A 25,552-nucleotide genomic window follows, 5' to 3' on the forward strand; every position below is an offset into this window, starting at 1 on the left:
TAGGGGTGAAGGGACCAGTGTACAAAGGCGTGGTCACGTTCATATACACATGAGTTCCAAGTAGTTTCGATGTTCTGGTGTTACGACTACAAATTCCGTCTGTATTTAACGTCTTAAATTGAAAGGACTGTCGACTGATGACCACAGCAGTTGAGACCCATAGTGCTCAGAGCCATTTCTCGAAAGGACAGTCACAAATTGCTCCGTTTTCACTCCTTGTCGGCAATCACACCGCGCCTCAGGTAACAAGCACATCTGAAGCCCCATTGTGCACTCGACTGTTCATGCCAACTCACTGCCTCGCACTTTACTACTGTGTACCACTCTTGTCGTCCAACTGCAAAAGACTGGGCCACAACACGTTTCGGCGTCTCCATTGCACTGCGCAAACTACGAAACGCTCCCCAAACATGGCACTCACCAATGCAGACGACTTTTCCGACTTTACACGACGCTCACGCAACGCTCACGCTAGTGACAGCCTTATTTAGAGCTTGACGTCGCGCCCAAGCGAGTGAGCACATTTCGCCTACGGCTTAGGCCGCCCACCTAGTGTGGCTGCTCGGTGTCTGCAGGCAGCGAGGGGCTGCAACCTTCCCGTGTTCGCGCCTATGTCACCTCTGCTTGCTTGTCAGAGACAGAGTATCGCAAAACATACAACTCACTCCATGAATTGATTGCTACGGCATCTGTCATCAGCAGTCACAACTAGCAACACCAGTAGCAGCCGACTGCACGTAAAGAATGGGAATGTGCAGTGGGATTTTTGTGAACTCGGCGCAAGGCAGATCTTTCCGACATAGGTTTGAGAATCTTAAGGGAGGACTTGTACTGTTTCTAAATTCAGTGTAGCGGTGGGAGGAGGGTGCTTCTTGCGCGTAACAGTACGCTTGCCAATTGTGGCTGCTAATCGTTCGCTCGTATCTGCCTTGACACATTCGCTGGCTGTGAATTATTCCACTTGCATGGCAGTGTGGACATGTTGGTGTGTTAAAAATTCTGGAGGCGCTGGGTATCGATCCCAGTACCTCTCGCATGCTAAGCGAGCGCTCTACCATCTGAGCTACGCCCCCTGATGACAAACAGTGCTACATACAACCATATCAATACCACAGACCCTTGCACTCTCATTATTCCGCAGACAAACACTACTCTCAATGTGGCCGCGAGGGTGTCTTTCAGGTTTTCTGCATTCTGTATCGAATCGTAGTTGGCCAAAATTAAAGTGGCACGCACAACGTCGAAAATAGCGTTCGGCCACCACTCTGAGTAAGACGGACGTGTTGTCCACTCTCTAGACTTCATTGAGGTTAGGCCGTTATACCTAAGACAGATTTGCAGTCGATGACACCTCGACAACAGCCGGTCCTCACATTTACGTCTTGCTCTCCTTACGTCAGTATACATCATATGAGTCTGTGACGCTGGCTTTGCAACATCTTGCGTGTCTTTAGGCTCGCCGCGACCAACACTTACCATGCACTGTCCACAAAACATGGAGGCGCCGGGGCTTGAACCCGTGACCTTTCACATGCAAAGCGAACGCTCTACCAACTGAGCTACGCCCCCAAGCGCAACAGAGCTGCGCTGTTTTCCTTTCTTTGCTACTCTGAAGTGCACGGACCTGATGGTTGGTTGGTTTGTAGGGGTGAAGGGACCAGTGTACAAAGGCGCGGTCACGTTCATATACACATGAGTTCCAAGTAGTTTCGATGTTCTGGTGTTACGACTACAAATTCCGTCTGTATTTAACGTCTTAAATTGAAAGGACTGTCGACTGATGACCACAGCAGTTGAGACCCATAGTGCTCAGAGCCATTTCTCGAAAGGACAGTCACAAATTGCTCCGTTTTCACTCCTTGTCGGCAATCACACCGCGCCTCAGGTAACAAGCACATCTGAAGCCCCATTGTGCACTCGACTGTTCATGCCAACTCACTGCCTCGCACTTTACTACTGTGTACCACTCTTGTCGTCCAACTGCAAAAGACTGGGCCACAACACGTTTCCGCGTCTCCATTGCACTGCGCAAACTACGAAACGCTCCCCAAACATGGCACTCACCAATGCAGACGACTTTTCCGACTTTACACGACGCTCACGCAACGCTCACGCTAGTGACAGCCTTATTTAGAGCTTGACGTCGCGCCCAAGCGAGTGAGCACATTTCGCCTACGGCTTAGGCCGCCCACCTAGTGTGGCTGCTCGGTGTCTGCAGGCAGCGAGGGGCTGCAACCTTCCCGTGTTCGCGCCTATGTCACCTCTGCTTGCTTGTCAGAGACAGAGTATCGCAAAACATACAACTCACTCCATGAATTGATTGCTACGGCATCTGTCATCAGCAGTCACAACTAGCAACACCAGTAGCAGCCGACTGCACGTAAAGAATGGGAATGTGCAGTGGGATTTTTGTGAACTCGGCGCAAGGCAGATCTTTCCGACATAGGTTTGAGAATCTTAAGGGAGGACTTGTACTGTTTCTAAATTCAGTGTAGCGGTGGGAGGAGGGTGCTTCTTGCGCGTAACAGTACGCTTGCCAATTGTGGCTGCTAATCGTTCGCTCGTATCTGCCTTGACACATTCGCTGGCTGTGAATTATTCCACTTGCATGGCAGTGTGGACATGTTGGTGTGTTAAAAATTCTGGAGGCGCTGGGTATCGATCCCAGTACCTCTCGCATGCTAAGCGAGCGCTCTACCATCTGAGCTACGCCCCCTGATGACAAACAGTGCTACATACAACCATATCAATACCACAGACCCTTGCACTCTCATTATTCCGCAGACAAACACTACTCTCAATGTGGCCGCGAGGGTGTCTTTCAGGTTTTCTGCATTCTGTATCGAATCGTAGTTGGCCAAAATTAAAGTGGCACGCACAACGTCGAAAATAGCGTTCGGCCACCACTCTGAGTAAGACGGACGTGTTGTCCACTCTCTAGACTTCATTGAGGTTAGGCCGTTATACCTAAGACAGATTTGCAGTCGATGACACCTCGACAACAGCCGGTCCTCACATTTACGTCTTGCTCTCCTTACGTCAGTATACATCATATGAGTCTGTGACGCTGGCTTTGCAACATCTTGCGTGTCTTTAGGCTCGCCGCGACCAACACTTACCATGCACTGTCCACAAAACATGGAGGCGCCGGGGCTTGAACCCGTGACCTTTCACATGCAAAGCGAACGCTCTACCAACTGAGCTACGCCCCCAAGCGCAACAGAGCTGCGCTGTTTTCCTTTCTTTGCTACTCTGAAGTGCACGGACCTGATGGTTGGTTGGTTTGTAGGGGTGAAGGGACCAGTGTACAAAGGCGCGGTCACGTTCATATACACATGAGTTCCAAGTAGTTTCGATGTTCTGGTGTTACGACTACAAATTCCGTCTGTATTTAACGTCTTAAATTGAAAGGACTGTCGACTGATGACCACAGCAGTTGAGACCCATAGTGCTCAGAGCCATTTCTCGAAAGGACAGTCACAAATTGCTCCGTTTTCACTCCTTGTCGGCAATCACACCGCGCCTCAGGTAACAAGCACATCTGAAGCCCCATTGTGCACTCGACTGTTCATGCCAACTCACTGCCTCGCACTTTACTACTGTGTACCACTCTTGTCGTCCAACTGCAAAAGACTGGGCCACAACACGTTTCGGCGTCTCCATTGCACTGCGCAAACTACGAAACGCTCCCCAAACATGGCACTCACCAATGCAGACGACTTTTCCGACTTTACACGACGCTCACGCAACGCTCACGCTAGTGACAGCCTTATTTAGAGCTTGACGTCGCGCCCAAGCGAGTGAGCACATTTCGCCTACGGCTTAGGCCGCCCACCTAGTGTGGCTGCTCGGTGTCTGCAGGCAGCGAGGGGCTGCAACCTTCCCGTGTTCGCGCCTATGTCACCTCTGCTTGCTTGTCAGAGACAGAGTATCGCAAAACATACAACTCACTCCATGAATTGATTGCTACGGCATCTGTCATCAGCAGTCACAACTAGCAACACCAGTAGCAGCCGACTGCACGTAAAGAATGGGAATGTGCAGTGGGATTTTTGTGAACTCGGCGCAAGGCAGATCTTTCCGACATAGGTTTGAGAATCTTAAGGGAGGACTTGTACTGTTTCTAAATTCAGTGTAGCGGTGGGAGGAGGGTGCTTCTTGCGCGTAACAGTACGCTTGCCAATTGTGGCTGCTAATCGTTCGCTCGTATCTGCCTTGACACATTCGCTGGCTGTGAATTATTCCACTTGCATGGCAGTGTGGACATGTTGGTGTGTTAAAAATTCTGGAGGCGCTGGGTATCGATCCCAGTACCTCTCGCATGCTAAGCGAGCGCTCTACCATCTGAGCTACGCCCCCTGATGACAAACAGTGCTACATACAACCATATCAATACCACAGACCCTTGCACTCTCATTATTCCGCAGACAAACACTACTCTCAATGTGGCCGCGAGGGTGTCTTTCAGGTTTTCTGCATTCTGTATCGAATCGTAGTTGGCCAAAATTAAAGTGGCACGCACAACGTCGAAAATAGCGTTCGGCCACCACTCTGAGTAAGACGGACGTGTTGTCCACTCTCTAGACTTCATTGAGGTTAGGCCGTTATACCTAAGACAGATTTGCAGTCGATGACACCTCGACAACAGCCGGTCCTCACATTTACGTCTTGCTCTCCTTACGTCAGTATACATCATATGAGTCTGTGACGCTGGCTTTGCAACATCTTGCGTGTCTTTAGGCTCGCCGCGACCAACACTTACCATGCACTGTCCACAAAACATGGAGGCGCCGGGGCTTGAACCCGTGACCTTTCACATGCAAAGCGAACGCTCTACCAACTGAGCTACGCCCCCAAGCGCAACAGAGCTGCGCTGTTTTCCTTTCTTTGCTACTCTGAAGTGCACGGACCTGATGGTTGGTTGGTTTGTAGGGGTGAAGGGACCAGTGTACAAAGGCGCGGTCACGTTCATATACACATGAGTTCCAAGTAGTTTCGATGTTCTGGTGTTACGACTACAAATTCCGTCTGTATTTAACGTCTTAAATTGAAAGGACTGTCGACTGATGACCACAGCAGTTGAGACCCATAGTGCTCAGAGCCATTTCTCGAAAGGACAGTCACAAATTGCTCCGTTTTCACTCCTTGTCGGCAATCACACCGCGCCTCAGGTAACAAGCACATCTGAAGCCCCATTGTGCACTCGACTGTTCATGCCAACTCACTGCCTCGCACTTTACTACTGTGTACCACTCTTGTCGTCCAACTGCAAAAGACTGGGCCACAACACGTTTCCGCGTCTCCATTGCACTGCGCAAACTACGAAACGCTCCCCAAACATGGCACTCACCAATGCAGACGACTTTTCCGACTTTACACGACGCTCACGCAACGCTCACGCTAGTGACAGCCTTATTTAGAGCTTGACGTCGCGCCCAAGCGAGTGAGCACATTTCGCCTACGGCTTAGGCCGCCCACCTAGTGTGGCTGCTCGGTGTCTGCAGGCAGCGAGGGGCTGCAACCTTCCCGTGTTCGCGCCTATGTCACCTCTGCTTGCTTGTCAGACAGAGTATCGCAAAACATACAACTCACTCCATGAATTGATTGCTACGGCATCTGTCATCAGCAGTCACAACTAGCAACACCAGTAGCAGCCGACTGCACGTAAAGAATGGGAATGTGCAGTGGGATTTTTGTGAACTCGGCGCAAGGCAGATCTTTCCGACATAGGTTTGAGAATCTTAAGGGAGGACTTGTACTGTTTCTAAATTCAGTGTAGCGGTGGGAGGAGGGTGCTTCTTGCGCGTAACAGTACGCTTGCCAATTGTGGCTGCTAATCGTTCGCTCGTATCTGCCTTGACACATTCGCTGGCTGTGAATTATTCCACTTGCATGGCAGTGTGGACATGTTGGTGTGTTAAAAATTCTGGAGGCGCTGGGTATCGATCCCAGTACCTCTCGCATGCTAAGCGAGCGCTCTACCATCTGAGCTACGCCCCCTGATGACAAACAGTGCTACATACAACCATATCAATACCACAGACCCTTGCACTCTCATTATTCCGCAGACAAACACTACTCTCAATGTGGCCGCGAGGGTGTCTTTCAGGTTTTCTGCATTCTGTATCGAATCGTAGTTGGCCAAAATTAAAGTGGCACGCACAACGTCGAAAATAGCGTTCGGCCACCACTCTGAGTAAGACGGACGTGTTGTCCACTCTCTAGACTTCATTGAGGTTAGGCCGTTATACCTAAGACAGATTTGCAGTCGATGACACCTCGACAACAGCCGGTCCTCACATTTACGTCTTGCTCTCCTTACGTCAGTATACATCATATGAGTCTGTGACGCTGGCTTTGCAACATCTTGCGTGTCTTTAGGCTCGCCGCGACCAACACTTACCATGCACTGTCCACAAAACATGGAGGCGCCGGGGCTTGAACCCGTGACCTTTCACATGCAAAGCGAACGCTCTACCAACTGAGCTACGCCCCCAAGCGCAACAGAGCTGCGCTGTTTTCCTTTCTTTGCTACTCTGAAGTGCACGGACCTGATGGTTGGTTGGTTTGTAGGGGTGAAGGGACCAGTGTACAAAGGCGCGGTCACGTTCATATACACATGAGTTCCAAGTAGTTTCGATGTTCTGGTGTTACGACTACAAATTCCGTCTGTATTTAACGTCTTAAATTGAAAGGACTGTCGACTGATGACCACAGCAGTTGAGACCCATAGTGCTCAGAGCCATTTCTCGAAAGGACAGTCACAAATTGCTCCGTTTTCACTCCTTGTCGGCAATCACACCGCGCCTCAGGTAACAAGCACATCTGAAGCCCCATTGTGCACTCGACTGTTCATGCCAACTCACTGCCTCGCACTTTACTACTGTGTACCACTCTTGTCGTCCAACTGCAAAAGACTGGGCCACAACACGTTTCGGCGTCTCCATTGCACTGCGCAAACTACGAAACGCTCCCCAAACATGGCACTCACCAATGCAGACGACTTTTCCGACTTTACACGACGCTCACGCAACGCTCACGCTAGTGACAGCCTTATTTAGAGCTTGACGTCGCGCCCAAGCGAGTGAGCACATTTCGCCTACGGCTTAGGCCGCCCACCTAGTGTGGCTGCTCGGTGTCTGCAGGCAGCGAGGGGCTGCAACCTTCCCGTGTTCGCGCCTATGTCACCTCTGCTTGCTTGTCAGACAGAGTATCGCAAAACATACAACTCACTCCATGAATTGATTGCTACGGCATCTGTCATCAGCAGTCACAACTAGCAACACCAGTAGCAGCCGACTGCACGTAAAGAATGGGAATGTGCAGTGGGATTTTTGTGAACTCGGCGCAAGGCAGATCTTTCCGACATAGGTTTGAGAATCTTAAGGGAGGACTTGTACTGTTTCTAAATTCAGTGTAGCGGTGGGAGGAGGGTGCTTCTTGCGCGTAACAGTACGCTTGCCAATTGTGGCTGCTAATCGTTCGCTCGTATCTGCCTTGACACATTCGCTGGCTGTGAATTATTCCACTTGCATGGCAGTGTGGACATGTTGGTGTGTTAAAAATTCTGGAGGCGCTGGGTATCGATCCCAGTACCTCTCGCATGCTAAGCGAGCGCTCTACCATCTGAGCTACGCCCCCTGATGACAAACAGTGCTACATACAACCATATCAATACCACAGACCCTTGCACTCTCATTATTCCGCAGACAAACACTACTCTCAATGTGGCCGCGAGGGTGTCTTTCAGGTTTTCTGCATTCTGTATCGAATCGTAGTTGGCCAAAATTAAAGTGGCACGCACAACGTCGAAAATAGCGTTCGGCCACCACTCTGAGTAAGACGGACGTGTTGTCCACTCTCTAGACTTCATTGAGGTTAGGCCGTTATACCTAAGACAGATTTGCAGTCGATGACACCTCGACAACAGCCGGTCCTCACATTTACGTCTTGCTCTCCTTACGTCAGTATACATCATATGAGTCTGTGACGCTGGCTTTGCAACATCTTGCGTGTCTTTAGGCTCGCCGCGACCAACACTTACCATGCACTGTCCACAAAACATGGAGGCGCCGGGGCTTGAACCCGTGACCTTTCACATGCAAAGCGAACGCTCTACCAACTGAGCTACGCCCCCAAGCGCAACAGAGCTGCGCTGTTTTCCTTTCTTTGCTACTCTGAAGTGCACGGACCTGATGGTTGGTTGGTTTGTAGGGGTGAAGGGACCAGTGTACAAAGGCGCGGTCACGTTCATATACACATGAGTTCCAAGTAGTTTCGATGTTCTGGTGTTACGACTACAAATTCCGTCTGTATTTAACGTCTTAAATTGAAAGGACTGTCGACTGATGACCACAGCAGTTGAGACCCATAGTGCTCAGAGCCATTTCTCGAAAGGACAGTCACAAATTGCTCCGTTTTCACTCCTTGTCGGCAATCACACCGCGCCTCAGGTAACAAGCACATCTGAAGCCCCATTGTGCACTCGACTGTTCATGCCAACTCACTGCCTCGCACTTTACTACTGTGTACCACTCTTGTCGTCCAACTGCAAAAGACTGGGCCACAACACGTTTCGGCGTCTCCATTGCACTGCGCAAACTACGAAACGCTCCCCAAACATGGCACTCACCAATGCAGACGACTTTTCCGACTTTACACGACGCTCACGCAACGCTCACGCTAGTGACAGCCTTATTTAGAGCTTGACGTCGCGCCCAAGCGAGTGAGCACATTTCGCCTACGGCTTAGGCCGCCCACCTAGTGTGGCTGCTCGGTGTCTGCAGGCAGCGAGGGGCTGCAACCTTCCCGTGTTCGCGCCTATGTCACCTCTGCTTGCTTGTCAGAGACAGAGTATCGCAAAACATACAACTCACTCCATGAATTGATTGCTACGGCATCTGTCATCAGCAGTCACAACTAGCAACACCAGTAGCAGCCGACTGCACGTAAAGAATGGGAATGTGCAGTGGGATTTTTGTGAACTCGGCGCAAGGCAGATCTTTCCGACATAGGTTTGAGAATCTTAAGGGAGGACTTGTACTGTTTCTAAATTCAGTGTAGCGGTGGGAGGAGGGTGCTTCTTGCGCGTAACAGTACGCTTGCCAATTGTGGCTGCTAATCGTTCGCTCGTATCTGCCTTGACACATTCGCTGGCTGTGAATTATTCCACTTGCATGGCAGTGTGGACATGTTGGTGTGTTAAAAATTCTGGAGGCGCTGGGTATCGATCCCAGTACCTCTCGCATGCTAAGCGAGCGCTCTACCATCTGAGCTACGCCCCCTGATGACAAACAGTGCTACATACAACCATATCAATACCACAGACCCTTGCACTCTCATTATTCCGCAGACAAACACTACTCTCAATGTGGCCGCGAGGGTGTCTTTCAGGTTTTCTGCATTCTGTATCGAATCGTAGTTGGCCAAAATTAAAGTGGCACGCACAACGTCGAAAATAGCGTTCGGCCACCACTCTGAGTAAGACGGACGTGTTGTCCACTCTCTAGACTTCATTGAGGTTAGGCCGTTATACCTAAGACAGATTTGCAGTCGATGACACCTCGACAACAGCCGGTCCTCACATTTACGTCTTGCTCTCCTTACGTCAGTATACATCATATGAGTCTGTGACGCTGGCTTTGCAACATCTTGCGTGTCTTTAGGCTCGCCGCGACCAACACTTACCATGCACTGTCCACAAAACATGGAGGCGCCGGGGCTTGAACCCGGGACCTTTCACATGCAAAGCGAACGCTCTACCAACTGAGCTACGCCCCCAAGCGCAACAGAGCTGCGCTGTTTTCCTTTCTTTGCTACTCTGAAGTGCACGGACCTGATGGTTGGTTGGTTTGTAGGGGTGAAGGGACCAGTGTACAAAGGCGCGGTCACGTTCATATACACATGAGTTCCAAGTAGTTTCGATGTTCTGGTGTTACGACTACAAATTCCGTCTGTATTTAACGTCTTAAATTGAAAGGACTGTCGACTGATGACCACAGCAGTTGAGACCCATAGTGCTCAGAGCCATTTCTCGAAAGGACAGTCACAAATTGCTCCGTTTTCACTCCTTGTCGGCAATCACACCGCGCCTCAGGTAACAAGCACATCTGAAGCCCCATTGTGCACTCGACTGTTCATGCCAACTCACTGCCTCGCACTTTACTACTGTGTACCACTCTTGTCGTCCAACTGCAAAAGACTGGGCCACAACACGTTTCCGCGTCTCCATTGCACTGCGCAAACTACGAAACGCTCCCCAAACATGGCACTCACCAATGCAGACGACTTTTCCGACTTTACACGACGCTCACGCAACGCTCACGCTAGTGACAGCCTTATTTAGAGCTTGACGTCGCGCCCAAGCGAGTGAGCACATTTCGCCTACGGCTTAGGCCGCCCACCTAGTGTGGCTGCTCGGTGTCTGCAGGCAGCGAGGGGCTGCAACCTTCCCGTGTTCGCGCCTATGTCACCTCTGCTTGCTTGTCAGAGACAGAGTATCGCAAAACATACAACTCACTCCATGAATTGATTGCTACGGCATCTGTCATCAGCAGTCACAACTAGCAACACCAGTAGCAGCCGACTGCACGTAAAGAATGGGAATGTGCAGTGGGATTTTTGTGAACTCGGCGCAAGGCAGATCTTTCCGACATAGGTTTGAGAATCTTAAGGGAGGACTTGTACTGTTTCTAAATTCAGTGTAGCGGTGGGAGGAGGGTGCTTCTTGCGCGTAACAGTACGCTTGCCAATTGTGGCTGCTAATCGTTCGCTCGTATCTGCCTTGACACATTCGCTGGCTGTGAATTATTCCACTTGCATGGCAGTGTGGACATGTTGGTGTGTTAAAAATTCTGGAGGCGCTGGGTATCGATCCCAGTACCTCTCGCATGCTAAGCGAGCGCTCTACCATCTGAGCTACGCCCCCTGATGACAAATAGTGCTACATACAACCATATCAATACCACAGACCCTTGCACTCTCATTATTCCGCAGACAAACACTACTCTCAATGTGGCCGCGAGGGTGTCTTTCAGGTTTTCTGCATTCTGTATCGAATCGTAGTTGGCCAAAATTAAAGTGGCACGCACAACGTCGAAAATAGCGTTCGGCCACCACTCTGAGTAAGACGGACGTGTTGTCCACTCTCTAGACTTCATTGAGGTTAGGCCGTTATACCTAAGACAGATTTGCAGTCGATGACACCTCGACAACAGCCGGTCCTCACATTTACGTCTTGCTCTCCTTACGTCAGTATACATCATATGAGTCTGTGACGCTGGCTTTGCAACATCTTGCGTGTCTTTCGGCTCGCCGCGACCAACACTTACCATGCACTGTCCACAAAACATGGAGGCGCCGGGGCTTGAACCCGGGACCTTTCACATGCAAAGCGAACGCTCTACCAACTGAGCTACGCCCCCAAGCGCAACAGAGCTGCGCTGTTTTCCTTTCTTTGCTACTCTGAAGTGCACGGACCTGATGGTTGGTTGGTTTGTAGGGGTGAAGGGACCAGTGTACAAAGGCGCGGTCACGTTCATATACACATGAGTTCCAAGTAGTTTCGATGTTCTGGTGTTACGACTACAAATTCCGTCTGTATTTAACGTCTTAAATTGAAAGGACTGTCGACTGATGACCACAGCAGTTGAGACCCATAGTGCTCAGAGCCATTTCTCGAAAGGACAGTCACAAATTGCTCCGTTTTCACTCCTTGTCGGCAATCACACCGCGCCTCAGGTAACAAGCACATCTGAAGCCCCATTGTGCACTCGACTGTTCATGCCAACTCACTGCCTCGCACTTTACTACTGTGTACCACTCTTGTCGTCCAACTGCAAAAGACTGGGCCACAACACGTTTCCGCGTCTCCATTGCACTGCGCAAACTACGAAACGCTCCCCAAACATGGCACTCACCAATGCAGACGACTTTTCCGACTTTACACGACGCTCACGCAACGCTCACGCTAGTGACAGCCTTATTTAGAGCTTGACGTCGCGCCCAAGCGAGTGAGCACATTTCGCCTACGGCTTAGGCCGCCCACCTAGTGTGGCTGCTCGGTGTCTGCAGGCAGCGAGGGGCTGCAACCTTCCCGTGTTCGCGCCTATGTCACCTCTGCTTGCTTGTCAGAGACAGAGTATCGCAAAACATACAACTCACTCCATGAATTGATTGCTACGGCATCTGTCATCAGCAGTCACAACTAGCAACACCAGTAGCAGCCGACTGCACGTAAAGAATGGGAATGTGCAGTGGGATTTTTGTGAACTCGGCGCAAGGCAGATCTTTCCGACATAGGTTTGAGAATCTTAAGGGAGGACTTGTACTGTTTCTAAATTCAGTGTAGCGGTGGGAGGAGGGTGCTTCTTGCGCGTAACAGTACGCTTGCCAATTGTGGCTGCTAATCGTTCGCTCGTATCTGCCTTGACACATTCGCTGGCTGTGAATTATTCCACTTGCATGGCAGTGTGGACATGTTGGTGTGTTAAAAATTCTGGAGGCGCTGGGTATCGATCCCAGTACCTCTCGCATGCTAAGCGAGCGCTCTACCATCTGAGCTACGCCCCCTGATGACAAATAGTGCTACATACAACCATATCAATACCACAGACCCTTGCACTCTCATTATTCCGCAGACAAACACTACTCTCAATGTGGCCGCGAGGGTGTCTTTCAGGTTTTCTGCATTCTGTATCGAATCGTAGTTGGCCAAAATTAAAGTGGCACGCACAACGTCGAAAATAGCGTTCGGCCACCACTCTGAGTAAGACGGACGTGTTGTCCACTCTCTAGACTTCATTGAGGTTAGGCCGTTATACCTAAGACAGATTTGCAGTCGATGACACCTCGACAACAGCCGGTCCTCACATTTACGTCTTGCTCTCCTTACGTCAGTATACATCATATGAGTCTGTGACGCTGGCTTTGCAACATCTTGCGTGTCTTTCGGCTCGCCGCGACCAACACTTACCATGCACTGTCCACAAAACATGGAGGCGCCGGGGCTTGAACCCGGGACCTTTCACATGCAAAGCGAACGCTCTACCAACTGAGCTACGCCCCCAAGCGCAACAGAGCTGCGCTGTTTTCCTTTCTTTGCTACTCTGAAGTGCACGGACCTGATGGTTGGTTGGTTTGTAGGGGTGAAGGGACCAGTGTACAAAGGCGCGGTCACGTTCATATACACATGAGTTCCAAGTAGTTTCGATGTTCTGGTGTTACGACTACAAATTCCGTCTGTATTTAACGTCTTAAATTGAAAGGACTGTCGACTGATGACCACAGCAGTTGAGACCCATAGTGCTCAGAGCCATTTCTCGAAAGGACAGTCACAAATTGCTCCGTTTTCACTCCTTGTCGGCAATCACACCGCGCCTCAGGTAACAAGCACATCTGAAGCCCCATTGTGCACTCGACTGTTCATGCCAACTCACTGCCTCGCACTTTACTACTGTGTACCACTCTTGTCGTCCAACTGCAAAAGACTGGGCCACAACACGTTTCCGCGTCTCCATTGCACTGCGCAAACTACGAAACGCTCCCCAAACATGGCACTCACCAATGCAGACGACTTTTCCGACTTTACACGACGCTCACGCAACGCTCACGCTAGTGACAGCCTTATTTAGAGCTTGACGTCGCGCCCAAGCGAGTGAGCACATTTCGCCTACGGCTTAGGCCGCCCACCTAGTGTGGCTGCTCGGTGTCTGCAGGCAGCGAGGGGCTGCAACCTTCCCGTGTTCGCGCCTATGTCACCTCTGCTTGCTTGTCAGAGACAGAGTATCGCAAAACATACAACTCACTCCATGAATTGATTGCTACGGCATCTGTCATCAGCAGTCACAACTAGCAACACCAGTAGCAGCCGACTGCACGTAAAGAATGGGAATGTGCAGTGGGATTTTTGTGAACTCGGCGCAAGGCAGATCTTTCCGACATAGGTTTGAGAATCTTAAGGGAGGACTTGTACTGTTTCTAAATTCAGTGTAGCGGTGGGAGGAGGGTGCTTCTTGCGCGTAACAGTACGCTTGCCAATTGTGGCTGCTAATCGTTCGCTCGTATCTGCCTTGACACATTCGCTGGCTGTGAATTATTCCACTTGCATGGCAGTGTGGACATGTTGGTGTGTTAAAAATTCTGGAGGCGCTGGGTATCGATCCCAGTACCTCTCGCATGCTAAGCGAGCGCTCTACCATCTGAGCTACGCCCCCTGATGACAAATAGTGCTACATACAACCATATCAATACCACAGACCCTTGCACTCTCATTATTCCGCAGACAAACACTACTCTCAATGTGGCCGCGAGGGTGTCTTTCAGGTTTTCTGCATTCTGTATCGAATCGTAGTTGGCCAAAATTAAAGTGGCACGCACAACGTCGAAAATAGCGTTCGGCCACCACTCTGAGTAAGACGGACGTGTTGTCCACTCTCTAGACTTCATTGAGGTTAGGCCGTTATACCTAAGACAGATTTGCAGTCGATGACACCTCGACAACAGCCGGTCCTCACATTTACGTCTTGCTCTCCTTACGTCAGTATACATCATATGAGTCTGTGACGCTGGCTTTGCAACATCTTGCGTGTCTTTCGGCTCGCCGCGACCAACACTTACCATGCACTGTCCACAAAACATGGAGGCGCCGGGGCTTGAACCCGGGACCTTTCACATGCAAAGCGAACGCTCTACCAACTGAGCTACGCCCCCAAGCGCAACAGAGCTGCGCTGTTTTCCTTTCTTTGCTACTCTGAAGTGCACGGACCTGATGGTTGGTTGGTTTGTAGGGGTGAAGGGACCAGTGTACAAAGGCGCGGTCACGTTCATATACACATGAGTTCCAAGTAGTTTCGATGTTCTGGTGTTACGACTACAAATTCCGTCTGTATTTAACGTCTTAAATTGAAAGGACTGTCGACTGATGACCACAGCAGTTGAGACCCATAGTGCTCAGAGCCATTTCTCGAAAGGACAGTCACAAATTGCTCCGTTTTCACTCCTTGTCGGCAATCACACCGCGCCTCAGGTAACAAGCACATCTGAAGCCCCATTGTGCACTCGACTGTTCATGCCAACTCACTGCCTCGCACTTTACTACTGTGTACCACTCTTGTCGTCCAACTGCAAAAGACTGGGCCACAACACGTTTCCGCGTCTCCATTGCACTGCGCAAACTACGAAACGCTCCCCAAACATGGCACTCACCAATGCAGACGACTTTTCCGACTTTACACGACGCTCACGCAACGCTCACGCTAGTGACAGCCTTATTTAGAGCTTGACGTCGCGCCCAAGCGAGTGAGCACATTTCGCCTACGGCTTAGGCCGCCCACCTAGTGTGGCTGCTCGGTGTCTGCAGGCAGCGAGGGGCTGCAACCTTCCCGTGTTCGCGCCTATGTCACCTCTGCTTGCTTGTCAGAGACAGAGTATCGCAAAACATACAACTCACTCCATGAATTGATTGCTACGGCATCTGTCATCAGCAGTCACAACTAGCAACACCAGTAGCAGCCGACTGCACGTAAAGAATGGGAATGTGCAGTGGGATTTTTGTGAACTCGGCGCAAGGCAGATCTTTCCGACATAGGTTTGAGAATCTTAAGGGAGGACTTGTACTGTTTCTAAATTCAGTGTAGCGGTGGGAGGAGGGTGCTTCTTGCGCGTAACAGTACGCTTGCCAATTGTGGCTGCTAATCGTTCGCTCGTATCTGCCTTGACACATTCGCTGGCTGTGAATTATTCCACTTGCATGGCAGTGTGGACATGTTGGTGTGTTAAAAATTCTGGAGGCGCTGGGTATCGATCCCAGTACCTCTCGCATGCTAAGCGAGCGCTCTACCATCTGAGCTACGCCCCCTGATGACAAACAGTGCTACATACAACCATATCAATACCACAGACCCTTGCACTCTCATTATTCCGCAGACAAACACTACTCTCAATGTGGCCGCGAGGGTGTCTTTCAGGTTTTCTGCATTCTGTATCGAATCGTAGTTGGCCAAAATTAAAGTGGCACGCACAACGTCGAAAATAGCGTTCGGCCACCACTCTGAGTAAGACGGACGTGTTGTCCACTCTCTAGACTTCATTGAGGTTAGGCCGTTATACCTAAGACAGATTTGCAGTCGATGACACCTCGACAACAGCCGGTCCTCACATTTACGTCTTGCTCTCCTTACGTCAGTATACATCATATGAGTCTGTGACGCTGGCTTTGCAACATCTTGCGTGTCTTTAGGCTCGCCGCGACCAACACTTACCATGCACTGTCCACAAAACATGGAGGCGCCGGGGCTTGAACCCGTGACCTTTCACATGCAAAGCGAACGCTCTACCAACTGAGCTACGCCCCCAAGCGCAACAGAGCTGCGCTGTTTTCCTTTCTTTGCTACTCTGAAGTGCACGGACCTGATGGTTGGTTGGTTTGTAGGGGTGAAGGGACCAGTGTACAAAGGCGCGGTCACGTTCATATACACATGAGTTCCAAGTAGTTTCGATGTTCTGGTGTTACGACTACAAATTCCGTCTGTATTTAACGTCTTAAATTGAAAGGACTGTCGACTGATGACCACAGCAGTTGAGACCCATAGTGCTCAGAGCCATTTCTCGAAAGGACAGTCACAAATTGCTCCGTTTTCACTCCTTGTCGGCAATCACACCGCGCCTCAGGTAACAAGCACATCTGAAGCCCCATTGTGCACTCGACTGTTCATGCCAACTCACTGCCTCGCACTTTACTACTGTGTACCACTCTTGTCGTCCAACTGCAAAAGACTGGGCCACAACACGTTTCGGCGTCTCCATTGCACTGCGCAAACTACGAAACGCTCCCCAAACATGGCACTCACCAATGCAGACGACTTTTCCGACTTTACACGACGCTCACGCAACGCTCACGCTAGTGACAGCCTTATTTAGAGCTTGACGTCGCGCCCAAGCGAGTGAGCACATTTCGCCTACGGCTTAGGCCGCCCACCTAGTGTGGCTGCTCGGTGTCTGCAGGCAGCGAGGGGCTGCAACCTTCCCGTGTTCGCGCCTATGTCACCTCTGCTTGCTTGTCAGAGACAGAGTATCGCAAAACATACAACTCACTCCATGAATTGATTGCTACGGCATCTGTCATCAGCAGTCACAACTAGCAACACCAGTAGCAGCCGACTGCACGTAAAGAATGGGAATGTGCAGTGGGATTTTTGTGAACTCGGCGCAAGGCAGATCTTTCCGACATAGGTTTGAGAATCTTAAGGGAGGACTTGTACTGTTTCTAAATTCAGTGTAGCGGTGGGAGGAGGGTGCTTCTTGCGCGTAACAGTACGCTTGCCAATTGTGGCTGCTAATCGTTCGCTCGTATCTGCCTTGACACATTCGCTGGCTGTGAATTATTCCACTTGCATGGCAGTGTGGACATGTTGGTGTGTTAAAAATTCTGGAGGCGCTGGGTATCGATCCCAGTACCTCTCGCATGCTAAGCGAGCGCTCTACCATCTGAGCTACGCCCCCTGATGACAAACAGTGCTACATACAACCATATCAATACCACAGACCCTTGCACTCTCATTATTCCGCAGACAAACACTACTCTCAATGTGGCCGCGAGGGTGTCTTTCAGGTTTTCTGCATTCTGTATCGAATCGTAGTTGGCCAAAATTAAAGTGGCACGCACAACGTCGAAAATAGCGTTCGGCCACCACTCTGAGTAAGACGGACGTGTTGTCCACTCTCTAGACTTCATTGAGGTTAGGCCGTTATACCTAAGACAGATTTGCAGTCGATGACACCTCGACAACAGCCGGTCCTCACATTTACGTCTTGCTCTCCTTACGTCAGTATACATCATATGAGTCTGTGACGCTGGCTTTGCAACATCTTGCGTGTCTTTAGGCTCGCCGCGACCAACACTTACCATGCACTGTCCACAAAACATGGAGGCGCCGGGGCTTGAACCCGGGACCTTTCACATGCAAAGCGAACGCTCTACCAACTGAGCTACGCCCCCAAGCGCAACAGAGCTGCGCTGTTTTCCTTTCTTTGCTACTCTGAAGTGCACGGACCTGATGGTTGGTTGGTTTGTAGGGGTGAAGGGACCAGTGTACAAAGGCGCGGTCACGTTCATATACACATGAGTTCCAAGTAGTTTCGATGTTCTGGTGTTACGACTACAAATTCCGTCTGTATTTAACGTCTTAAATTGAAAGGACTGTCGACTGATGACCACAGCAGTTGAGACCCATAGTGCTCAGAGCCATTTCTCGAAAGGACAGTCACAAATTGCTCCGTTTTCACTCCTTGTCGGCAATCACACCGCGCCTCAGGTAACAAGCACATCTGAAGCCCCATTGTGCACTCGACTGTTCATGCCAACTCACTGCCTCGCACTTTACTACTGTGTACCACTCTTGTCGTCCAACTGCAAAAGACTGGGCCACAACACGTTTCCGCGTCTCCATTGCACTGCGCAAACTACGAAACGCTCCCCAAACATGGCACTCACCAATGCAGACGACTTTTCCGACTTTACACGACGCTCACGCAACGCTCACGCTAGTGACAGCCTTATTTAGAGCTTGACGTCGCGCCCAAGCGAGTGAGCACATTTCGCCTACGGCTTAGGCCGCCCACCTAGTGTGGCTGCTCGGTGTCTGCAGGCAGCGAGGGGCTGCAACCTTCCCGTGTTCGCGCCTATGTCACCTCTGCTTGCTTGTCAGAGACAGAGTATCGCAAAACATACAACTCACTCCATGAATTGATTGCTACGGCATCTGTCATCAGCAGTCACAACTAGCAACACCAGTAGCAGCCGACTGCACGTAAAGAATGGGAATGTGCAGTGGGATTTTTGTGAACTCGGCGCAAGGCAGATCTTTCCGACATAGGTTTGAGAATCTTAAGGGAGGACTTGTACTGTTTCTAAATTCAGTGTAGCGGTGGGAGGAGGGTGCTTCTTGCGCGTAACAGTACGCTTGCCAATTGTGGCTGCTAATCGTTCGCTCGTATCTGCCTTGACACATTCGCTGGCTGTGAATTATTCCACTTGCATGGCAGTGTGGACATGTTGGTGTGTTAAAAATTCTGGAGGCGCTGGGTATCGATCCCAGTACCTCTCGCATGCTAAGCGAGCGCTCTACCATCTGAGCTACGCCCCCTGATGACAAATAGTGCTACATACAACCATATCAATACCACAGACCCTTGCACTCTCATTATTCCGCAGACAAACACTACTCTCAATGTGGCCGCGAGGGTGTCTTTCAGGTTTTCTGCATTCTGTATCGAATCGTAGTTGGCCAAAATTAAAGTGGCACGCACAACGTCGAAAATAGCGTTCGGCCACCACTCTGAGTAAGACGGACGTGTTGTCCACTCTCTAGACTTCATTGAGGTTAGGCCGTTATACCTAAGACAGATTTGCAGTCGATGACACCTCGACAACAGCCGGTCCTCACATTTACGTCTTGCTCTCCTTACGTCAGTATACATCATATGAGTCTGTGACGCTGGCTTTGCAACATCTTGCGTGTCTTTCGGCTCGCCGCGACCAACACTTACCATGCACTGTCCACAAAACATGGAGGCGCCGGGGCTTGAACCCGGGACCTTTCACATGCAAAGCGAACGCTCTACCAACTGAGCTACGCCCCCAAGCGCAACAGAGCTGCGCTGTTTTCCTTTCTTTGCTACTCTGAAGTGCACGGACCTGATGGTTGGTTGGTTTGTAGGGGTGAAGGGACCAGTGTACAAAGGCGCGGTCACGTTCATATACACATGAGTTCCAAGTAGTTTCGATGTTCTGGTGTTACGACTACAAATTCCGTCTGTATTTAACGTCTTAAATTGAAAGGACTGTCGACTGATGACCACAGCAGTTGAGACCCATAGTGCTCAGAGCCATTTCTCGAAAGGACAGTCACAAATTGCTCCGTTTTCACTCCTTGTCGGCAATCACACCGCGCCTCAGGTAACAAGCACATCTGAAGCCCCATTGTGCACTCGACTGTTCATGCCAACTCACTGCCTCGCACTTTACTACTGTGTACCACTCTTGTCGTCCAACTGCAAAAGACTGGGCCACAACACGTTTCCGCGTCTCCATTGCACTGCGCAAACTACGAAACGCTCCCCAAACATGGCACTCACCAATGCAGACGACTTTTCCGACTTTACACGACGCTCACGCAACGCTCACGCTAGTGACAGCCTTATTTAGAGCTTGACGTCGCGCCCAAGCGAGTGAGCACATTTCGCCTACGGCTTAGGCCGCCCACCTAGTGTGGCTGCTCGGTGTCTGCAGGCAGCGAGGGGCTGCAACCTTCCCGTGTTCGCGCCTATGTCACCTCTGCTTGCTTGTCAGAGACAGAGTATCGCAAAACATACAACTCACTCCATGAATTGATTGCTACGGCATCTGTCATCAGCAGTCACAACTAGCAACACCAGTAGCAGCCGACTGCACGTAAAGAATGGGAATGTGCAGTGGGATTTTTGTGAACTCGGCGCAAGGCAGATCTTTCCGACATAGGTTTGAGAATCTTAAGGGAGGACTTGTACTGTTTCTAAATTCAGTGTAGCGGTGGGAGGAGGGTGCTTCTTGCGCGTAACAGTACGCTTGCCAATTGTGGCTGCTAATCGTTCGCTCGTATCTGCCTTGACACATTCGCTGGCTGTGAATTATTCCACTTGCATGGCAGTGTGGACATGTTGGTGTGTTAAAAATTCTGGAGGCGCTGGGTATCGATCCCAGTACCTCTCGCATGCTAAGCGAGCGCTCTACCATCTGAGCTACGCCCCCTGATGACAAATAGTGCTACATACAACCATATCAATACCACAGACCCTTGCACTCTCATTATTCCGCAGACAAACACTACTCTCAATGTGGCCGCGAGGGTGTCTTTCAGGTTTTCTGCATTCTGTATCGAATCGTAGTTGGCCAAAATTAAAGTGGCACGCACAACGTCGAAAATAGCGTTCGGCCACCACTCTGAGTAAGACGGACGTGTTGTCCACTCTCTAGACTTCATTGAGGTTAGGCCGTTATACCTAAGACAGATTTGCAGTCGATGACACCTCGACAACAGCCGGTCCTCACATTTACGTCTTGCTCTCCTTACGTCAGTATACATCATATGAGTCTGTGACGCTGGCTTTGCAACATCTTGCGTGTCTTTCGGCTCGCCGCGACCAACACTTACCATGCACTGTCCACAAAACATGGAGGCGCCGGGGCTTGAACCCGGGACCTTTCACATGCAAAGCGAACGCTCTACCAACTGAGCTACGCCCCCAAGCGCAACAGAGCTGCGCTGTTTTCCTTTCTTTGCTACTCTGAAGTGCACGGACCTGATGGTTGGTTGGTTTGTAGGGGTGAAGGGACCAGTGTACAAAGGCGCGGTCACGTTCATATACACATGAGTTCCAAGTAGTTTCGATGTTCTGGTGTTACGACTACAAATTCCGTCTGTATTTAACGTCTTAAATTGAAAGGACTGTCGACTGATGACCACAGCAGTTGAGACCCATAGTGCTCAGAGCCATTTCTCGAAAGGACAGTCACAAATTGCTCCGTTTTCACTCCTTGTCGGCAATCACACCGCGCCTCAGGTAACAAGCACATCTGAAGCCCCATTGTGCACTCGACTGTTCATGCCAACTCACTGCCTCGCACTTTACTACTGTGTACCACTCTTGTCGTCCAACTGCAAAAGACTGGGCCACAACACGTTTCCGCGTCTCCATTGCACTGCGCAAACTACGAAACGCTCCCCAAACATGGCACTCACCAATGCAGACGACTTTTCCGACTTTACACGACGCTCACGCAACGCTCACGCTAGTGACAGCCTTATTTAGAGCTTGACGTCGCGCCCAAGCGAGTGAGCACATTTCGCCTACGGCTTAGGCCGCCCACCTAGTGTGGCTGCTCGGTGTCTGCAGGCAGCGAGGGGCTGCAACCTTCCCGTGTTCGCGCCTATGTCACCTCTGCTTGCTTGTCAGAGACAGAGTATCGCAAAACATACAACTCACTCCATGAATTGATTGCTACGGCATCTGTCATCAGCAGTCACAACTAGCAACACCAGTAGCAGCCGACTGCACGTAAAGAATGGGAATGTGCAGTGGGATTTTTGTGAACTCGGCGCAAGGCAGATCTTTCCGACATAGGTTTGAGAATCTTAAGGGAGGACTTGTACTGTTTCTAAATTCAGTGTAGCGGTGGGAGGAGGGTGCTTCTTGCGCGTAACAGTACGCTTGCCAATTGTGGCTGCTAATCGTTCGCTCGTATCTGCCTTGACACATTCGCTGGCTGTGAATTATTCCACTTGCATGGCAGTGTGGACATGTTGGTGTGTTAAAAATTCTGGAGGCGCTGGGTATCGATCCCAGTACCTCTCGCATGCTAAGCGAGCGCTCTACCATCTGAGCTACGCCCCCTGATGACAAATAGTGCTACATACAACCATATCAATACCACAGACCCTTGCACTCTCATTATTCCGCAGACAAACACTACTCTCAATGTGGCCGCGAGGGTGTCTTTCAGGTTTTCTGCATTCTGTATCGAATCGTAGTTGGCCAAAATTAAAGTGGCACGCACAACGTCGAAAATAGCGTTCGGCCACCACTCTGAGTAAGACGGACGTGTTGTCCACTCTCTAGACTTCATTGAGGTTAGGCCGTTATACCTAAGACAGATTTGCAGTCGATGACACCTCGACAACAGCCGGTCCTCACATTTACGTCTTGCTCTCCTTACGTCAGTATACATCATATGAGTCTGTGACGCTGGCTTTGCAACATCTTGCGTGTCTTTCGGCTCGCCGCGACCAACACTTACCATGCACTGTCCACAAAACATGGAGGCGCCGGGGCTTGAACCCGGGACCTTTCACATGCAAAGCGAACGCTCTACCAACTGAGCTACGCCCCCAAGCGCAACAGAGCTGCGCTGTTTTCCTTTCTTTGCTACTCTGAAGTGCACGGACCTGATGGTTGGTTGGTTTGTAGGGGTGAAGGGACCAGTGTACAAAGGCGCGGTCACGTTCATATACACATGAGTTCCAAGTAGTTTCGATGTTCTGGTGTTACGACTACAAATTCCGTCTGTATTTAACGTCTTAAATTGAAAGGACTGTCGACTGATGACCACAGCAGTTGAGACCCATAGTGCTCAGAGCCATTTCTCGAAAGGACAGTCACAAATTGCTCCGTTTTCACTCCTTGTCGGCAATCACACCGCGCCTCAGGTAACAAGCACATCTGAAGCCCCATTGTGCACTCGACTGTTCATGCCAACTCACTGCCTCGCACTTTACTACTGTGTACCACTCTTGTCGTCCAACTGCAAAAGACTGGGCCACAACACGTTTCCGCGTCTCCATTGCACTGCGCAAACTACGAAACGCTCCCCAAACATGGCACTCACCAATGCAGACGACTTTTCCGACTTTACACGACGCTCACGCAACGCTCACGCTAGTGACAGCCTTATTTAGAGCTTGACGTCGCGCCCAAGCGAGTGAGCACATTTCGCCTACGGCTTAGGCCGCCCACCTAGTGTGGCTGCTCGGTGTCTGCAGGCAGCGAGGGGCTGCAACCTTCCCGTGTTCGCGCCTATGTCACCTCTGCTTGCTTGTCAGAGACAGAGTATCGCAAAACATACAACTCACTCCATGAATTGATTGCTACGGCATCTGTCATCAGCAGTCACAACTAGCAACACCAGTAGCAGCCGACTGCACGTAAAGAATGGGAATGTGCAGTGGGATTTTTGTGAACTCGGCGCAAGGCAGATCTTTCCGACATAGGTTTGAGAATCTTAAGGGAGGACTTGTACTGTTTCTAAATTCAGTGTAGCGGTGGGAGGAGGGTGCTTCTTGCGCGTAACAGTACGCTTGCCAATTGTGGCTGCTAATCGTTCGCTCGTATCTGCCTTGACACATTCGCTGGCTGTGAATTATTCCACTTGCATGGCAGTGTGGACATGTTGGTGTGTTAAAAATTCTGGAGGCGCTGGGTATCGATCCCAGTACCTCTCGCATGCTAAGCGAGCGCTCTACCATCTGAGCTACGCCCCCTGATGACAAATAGTGCTACATACAACCATATCAATACCACAGACCCTTGCACTCTCATTATTCCGCAGACAAACACTACTCTCAATGTGGCCGCGAGGGTGTCTTTCAGGTTTTCTGCATTCTGTATCGAATCGTAGTTGGCCAAAATTAAAGTGGCACGCACAACGTCGAAAATAGCGTTCGGCCACCACTCTGAGTAAGACGGACGTGTTGTCCACTCTCTAGACTTCATTGAGGTTAGGCCGTTATACCTAAGACAGATTTGCAGTCGATGACACCTCGACAACAGCCGGTCCTCACATTTACGTCTTGCTCTCCTTACGTCAGTATACATCATATGAGTCTGTGACGCTGGCTTTGCAACATCTTGCGTGTCTTTCGGCTCGCCGCGACCAACACTTACCATGCACTGTCCACAAAACATGGAGGCGCCGGGGCTTGAACCCGGGACCTTTCACATGCAAAGCGAACGCTCTACCAACTGAGCTACGCCCCCAAGCGCAACAGAGCTGCGCTGTTTTCCTTTCTTTGCTACTCTGAAGTGCACGGACCTGATGGTTGGTTGGTTTGTAGGGGTGAAGGGACCAGTGTACAAAGGCGCGGTCACGTTCATATACACATGAGTTCCAAGTAGTTTCGATGTTCTGGTGTTACGACTACAAATTCCGTCTGTATTTAACGTCTTAAATTGAAAGGACTGTCGACTGATGACCACAGCAGTTGAGACCCATAGTGCTCAGAGCCATTTCTCGAAAGGACAGTCACAAATTGCTCCGTTTTCACTCCTTGTCGGCAATCACACCGCGCCTCAGGTAACAAGCACATCTGAAGCCCCATTGTGCACTCGACTGTTCATGCCAACTCACTGCCTCGCACTTTACTACTGTGTACCACTCTTGTCGTCCAACTGCAAAAGACTGGGCCACAACACGTTTCCGCGTCTCCATTGCACTGCGCAAACTACGAAACGCTCCCCAAACATGGCACTCACCAATGCAGACGACTTTTCCGACTTTACACGACGCTCACGCAACGCTCACGCTAGTGACAGCCTTATTTAGAGCTTGACGTCGCGCCCAAGCGAGTGAGCACATTTCGCCTACGGCTTAGGCCGCCCACCTAGTGTGGCTGCTCGGTGTCTGCAGGCAGCGAGGGGCTGCAACCTTCCCGTGTTCGCGCCTATGTCACCTCTGCTTGCTTGTCAGAGACAGAGTATCGCAAAACATACAACTCACTCCATGAATTGATTGCTACGGCATCTGTCATCAGCAGTCACAACTAGCAACACCAGTAGCAGCCGACTGCACGTAAAGAATGGGAATGTGCAGTGGGATTTTTGTGAACTCGGCGCAAGGCAGATCTTTCCGACATAGGTTTGAGAATCTTAAGGGAGGACTTGTACTGTTTCTAAATTCAGTGTAGCGGTGGGAGGAGGGTGCTTCTTGCGCGTAACAGTACGCTTGCCAATTGTGGCTGCTAAT

The 25,552-nt window shown here is 50.6% G+C and overlaps 30 non-coding genes across 30 annotated transcripts; all 30 read right to left on the reverse strand.

Annotated features, from left to right (window-relative positions):
• Positions 1–1,000: 1,000 nt before the first annotated feature.
• Positions 1,001–1,073, reverse strand: Trnaa-agc (transfer RNA alanine (anticodon AGC)). The gene has a single exon. It is a non-coding gene; the product is annotated as a tRNA-Ala (tRNA).
• Positions 1,074–1,496: 423 nt separating this feature from the next.
• Trnaa-ugc (transfer RNA alanine (anticodon UGC)) lies at positions 1,497–1,569 on the reverse strand. The gene has a single exon. It is a non-coding gene; the product is annotated as a tRNA-Ala (tRNA).
• Positions 1,570–2,643: 1,074 nt separating this feature from the next.
• On the reverse strand, positions 2,644–2,716 carry Trnaa-agc (transfer RNA alanine (anticodon AGC)). The gene has a single exon. It is a non-coding gene; the product is annotated as a tRNA-Ala (tRNA).
• Positions 2,717–3,139: 423 nt separating this feature from the next.
• Trnaa-ugc (transfer RNA alanine (anticodon UGC)) lies at positions 3,140–3,212 on the reverse strand. The gene has a single exon. It is a non-coding gene; the product is annotated as a tRNA-Ala (tRNA).
• Positions 3,213–4,286: 1,074 nt separating this feature from the next.
• Trnaa-agc (transfer RNA alanine (anticodon AGC)) lies at positions 4,287–4,359 on the reverse strand. The gene has a single exon. It is a non-coding gene; the product is annotated as a tRNA-Ala (tRNA).
• A 423-nt stretch (positions 4,360–4,782) lies between these two features.
• On the reverse strand, positions 4,783–4,855 carry Trnaa-ugc (transfer RNA alanine (anticodon UGC)). Its single transcript has one exon. It is a non-coding gene; the product is annotated as a tRNA-Ala (tRNA).
• A 1,072-nt stretch (positions 4,856–5,927) lies between these two features.
• Trnaa-agc (transfer RNA alanine (anticodon AGC)) lies at positions 5,928–6,000 on the reverse strand. Its single transcript has one exon. It is a non-coding gene; the product is annotated as a tRNA-Ala (tRNA).
• Positions 6,001–6,423: 423 nt separating this feature from the next.
• Positions 6,424–6,496, reverse strand: Trnaa-ugc (transfer RNA alanine (anticodon UGC)). Its single transcript has one exon. It is a non-coding gene; the product is annotated as a tRNA-Ala (tRNA).
• Positions 6,497–7,568: 1,072 nt separating this feature from the next.
• Positions 7,569–7,641, reverse strand: Trnaa-agc (transfer RNA alanine (anticodon AGC)). Its single transcript has one exon. It is a non-coding gene; the product is annotated as a tRNA-Ala (tRNA).
• A 423-nt stretch (positions 7,642–8,064) lies between these two features.
• Positions 8,065–8,137, reverse strand: Trnaa-ugc (transfer RNA alanine (anticodon UGC)). The gene has a single exon. It is a non-coding gene; the product is annotated as a tRNA-Ala (tRNA).
• Positions 8,138–9,211: 1,074 nt separating this feature from the next.
• Positions 9,212–9,284, reverse strand: Trnaa-agc (transfer RNA alanine (anticodon AGC)). The gene has a single exon. It is a non-coding gene; the product is annotated as a tRNA-Ala (tRNA).
• Positions 9,285–9,707: 423 nt separating this feature from the next.
• On the reverse strand, positions 9,708–9,780 carry Trnaa-ugc (transfer RNA alanine (anticodon UGC)). The gene has a single exon. It is a non-coding gene; the product is annotated as a tRNA-Ala (tRNA).
• Positions 9,781–10,854: 1,074 nt separating this feature from the next.
• On the reverse strand, positions 10,855–10,927 carry Trnaa-agc (transfer RNA alanine (anticodon AGC)). The gene has a single exon. It is a non-coding gene; the product is annotated as a tRNA-Ala (tRNA).
• A 423-nt stretch (positions 10,928–11,350) lies between these two features.
• Trnaa-ugc (transfer RNA alanine (anticodon UGC)) lies at positions 11,351–11,423 on the reverse strand. The gene has a single exon. It is a non-coding gene; the product is annotated as a tRNA-Ala (tRNA).
• A 1,074-nt stretch (positions 11,424–12,497) lies between these two features.
• Positions 12,498–12,570, reverse strand: Trnaa-agc (transfer RNA alanine (anticodon AGC)). Its single transcript has one exon. It is a non-coding gene; the product is annotated as a tRNA-Ala (tRNA).
• A 423-nt stretch (positions 12,571–12,993) lies between these two features.
• Positions 12,994–13,066, reverse strand: Trnaa-ugc (transfer RNA alanine (anticodon UGC)). Its single transcript has one exon. It is a non-coding gene; the product is annotated as a tRNA-Ala (tRNA).
• A 1,074-nt stretch (positions 13,067–14,140) lies between these two features.
• Trnaa-agc (transfer RNA alanine (anticodon AGC)) lies at positions 14,141–14,213 on the reverse strand. The gene has a single exon. It is a non-coding gene; the product is annotated as a tRNA-Ala (tRNA).
• A 423-nt stretch (positions 14,214–14,636) lies between these two features.
• Positions 14,637–14,709, reverse strand: Trnaa-ugc (transfer RNA alanine (anticodon UGC)). The gene has a single exon. It is a non-coding gene; the product is annotated as a tRNA-Ala (tRNA).
• A 1,074-nt stretch (positions 14,710–15,783) lies between these two features.
• Trnaa-agc (transfer RNA alanine (anticodon AGC)) lies at positions 15,784–15,856 on the reverse strand. Its single transcript has one exon. It is a non-coding gene; the product is annotated as a tRNA-Ala (tRNA).
• A 423-nt stretch (positions 15,857–16,279) lies between these two features.
• Trnaa-ugc (transfer RNA alanine (anticodon UGC)) lies at positions 16,280–16,352 on the reverse strand. The gene has a single exon. It is a non-coding gene; the product is annotated as a tRNA-Ala (tRNA).
• Positions 16,353–17,426: 1,074 nt separating this feature from the next.
• Trnaa-agc (transfer RNA alanine (anticodon AGC)) lies at positions 17,427–17,499 on the reverse strand. The gene has a single exon. It is a non-coding gene; the product is annotated as a tRNA-Ala (tRNA).
• A 423-nt stretch (positions 17,500–17,922) lies between these two features.
• On the reverse strand, positions 17,923–17,995 carry Trnaa-ugc (transfer RNA alanine (anticodon UGC)). Its single transcript has one exon. It is a non-coding gene; the product is annotated as a tRNA-Ala (tRNA).
• A 1,074-nt stretch (positions 17,996–19,069) lies between these two features.
• Trnaa-agc (transfer RNA alanine (anticodon AGC)) lies at positions 19,070–19,142 on the reverse strand. Its single transcript has one exon. It is a non-coding gene; the product is annotated as a tRNA-Ala (tRNA).
• A 423-nt stretch (positions 19,143–19,565) lies between these two features.
• Trnaa-ugc (transfer RNA alanine (anticodon UGC)) lies at positions 19,566–19,638 on the reverse strand. The gene has a single exon. It is a non-coding gene; the product is annotated as a tRNA-Ala (tRNA).
• Positions 19,639–20,712: 1,074 nt separating this feature from the next.
• Positions 20,713–20,785, reverse strand: Trnaa-agc (transfer RNA alanine (anticodon AGC)). The gene has a single exon. It is a non-coding gene; the product is annotated as a tRNA-Ala (tRNA).
• Positions 20,786–21,208: 423 nt separating this feature from the next.
• On the reverse strand, positions 21,209–21,281 carry Trnaa-ugc (transfer RNA alanine (anticodon UGC)). The gene has a single exon. It is a non-coding gene; the product is annotated as a tRNA-Ala (tRNA).
• A 1,074-nt stretch (positions 21,282–22,355) lies between these two features.
• Positions 22,356–22,428, reverse strand: Trnaa-agc (transfer RNA alanine (anticodon AGC)). Its single transcript has one exon. It is a non-coding gene; the product is annotated as a tRNA-Ala (tRNA).
• A 423-nt stretch (positions 22,429–22,851) lies between these two features.
• On the reverse strand, positions 22,852–22,924 carry Trnaa-ugc (transfer RNA alanine (anticodon UGC)). Its single transcript has one exon. It is a non-coding gene; the product is annotated as a tRNA-Ala (tRNA).
• Positions 22,925–23,998: 1,074 nt separating this feature from the next.
• On the reverse strand, positions 23,999–24,071 carry Trnaa-agc (transfer RNA alanine (anticodon AGC)). The gene has a single exon. It is a non-coding gene; the product is annotated as a tRNA-Ala (tRNA).
• A 423-nt stretch (positions 24,072–24,494) lies between these two features.
• On the reverse strand, positions 24,495–24,567 carry Trnaa-ugc (transfer RNA alanine (anticodon UGC)). Its single transcript has one exon. It is a non-coding gene; the product is annotated as a tRNA-Ala (tRNA).
• Positions 24,568–25,552: the final 985 nt, after the last annotated feature.

This window comes from Schistocerca cancellata, unplaced genomic scaffold (assembly GCF_023864275.1).
Source record: "Schistocerca cancellata isolate TAMUIC-IGC-003103 unplaced genomic scaffold, iqSchCanc2.1 HiC_scaffold_226, whole genome shotgun sequence".
NCBI lineage: Eukaryota > Metazoa > Arthropoda > Insecta > Orthoptera > Acrididae > Schistocerca > Schistocerca cancellata.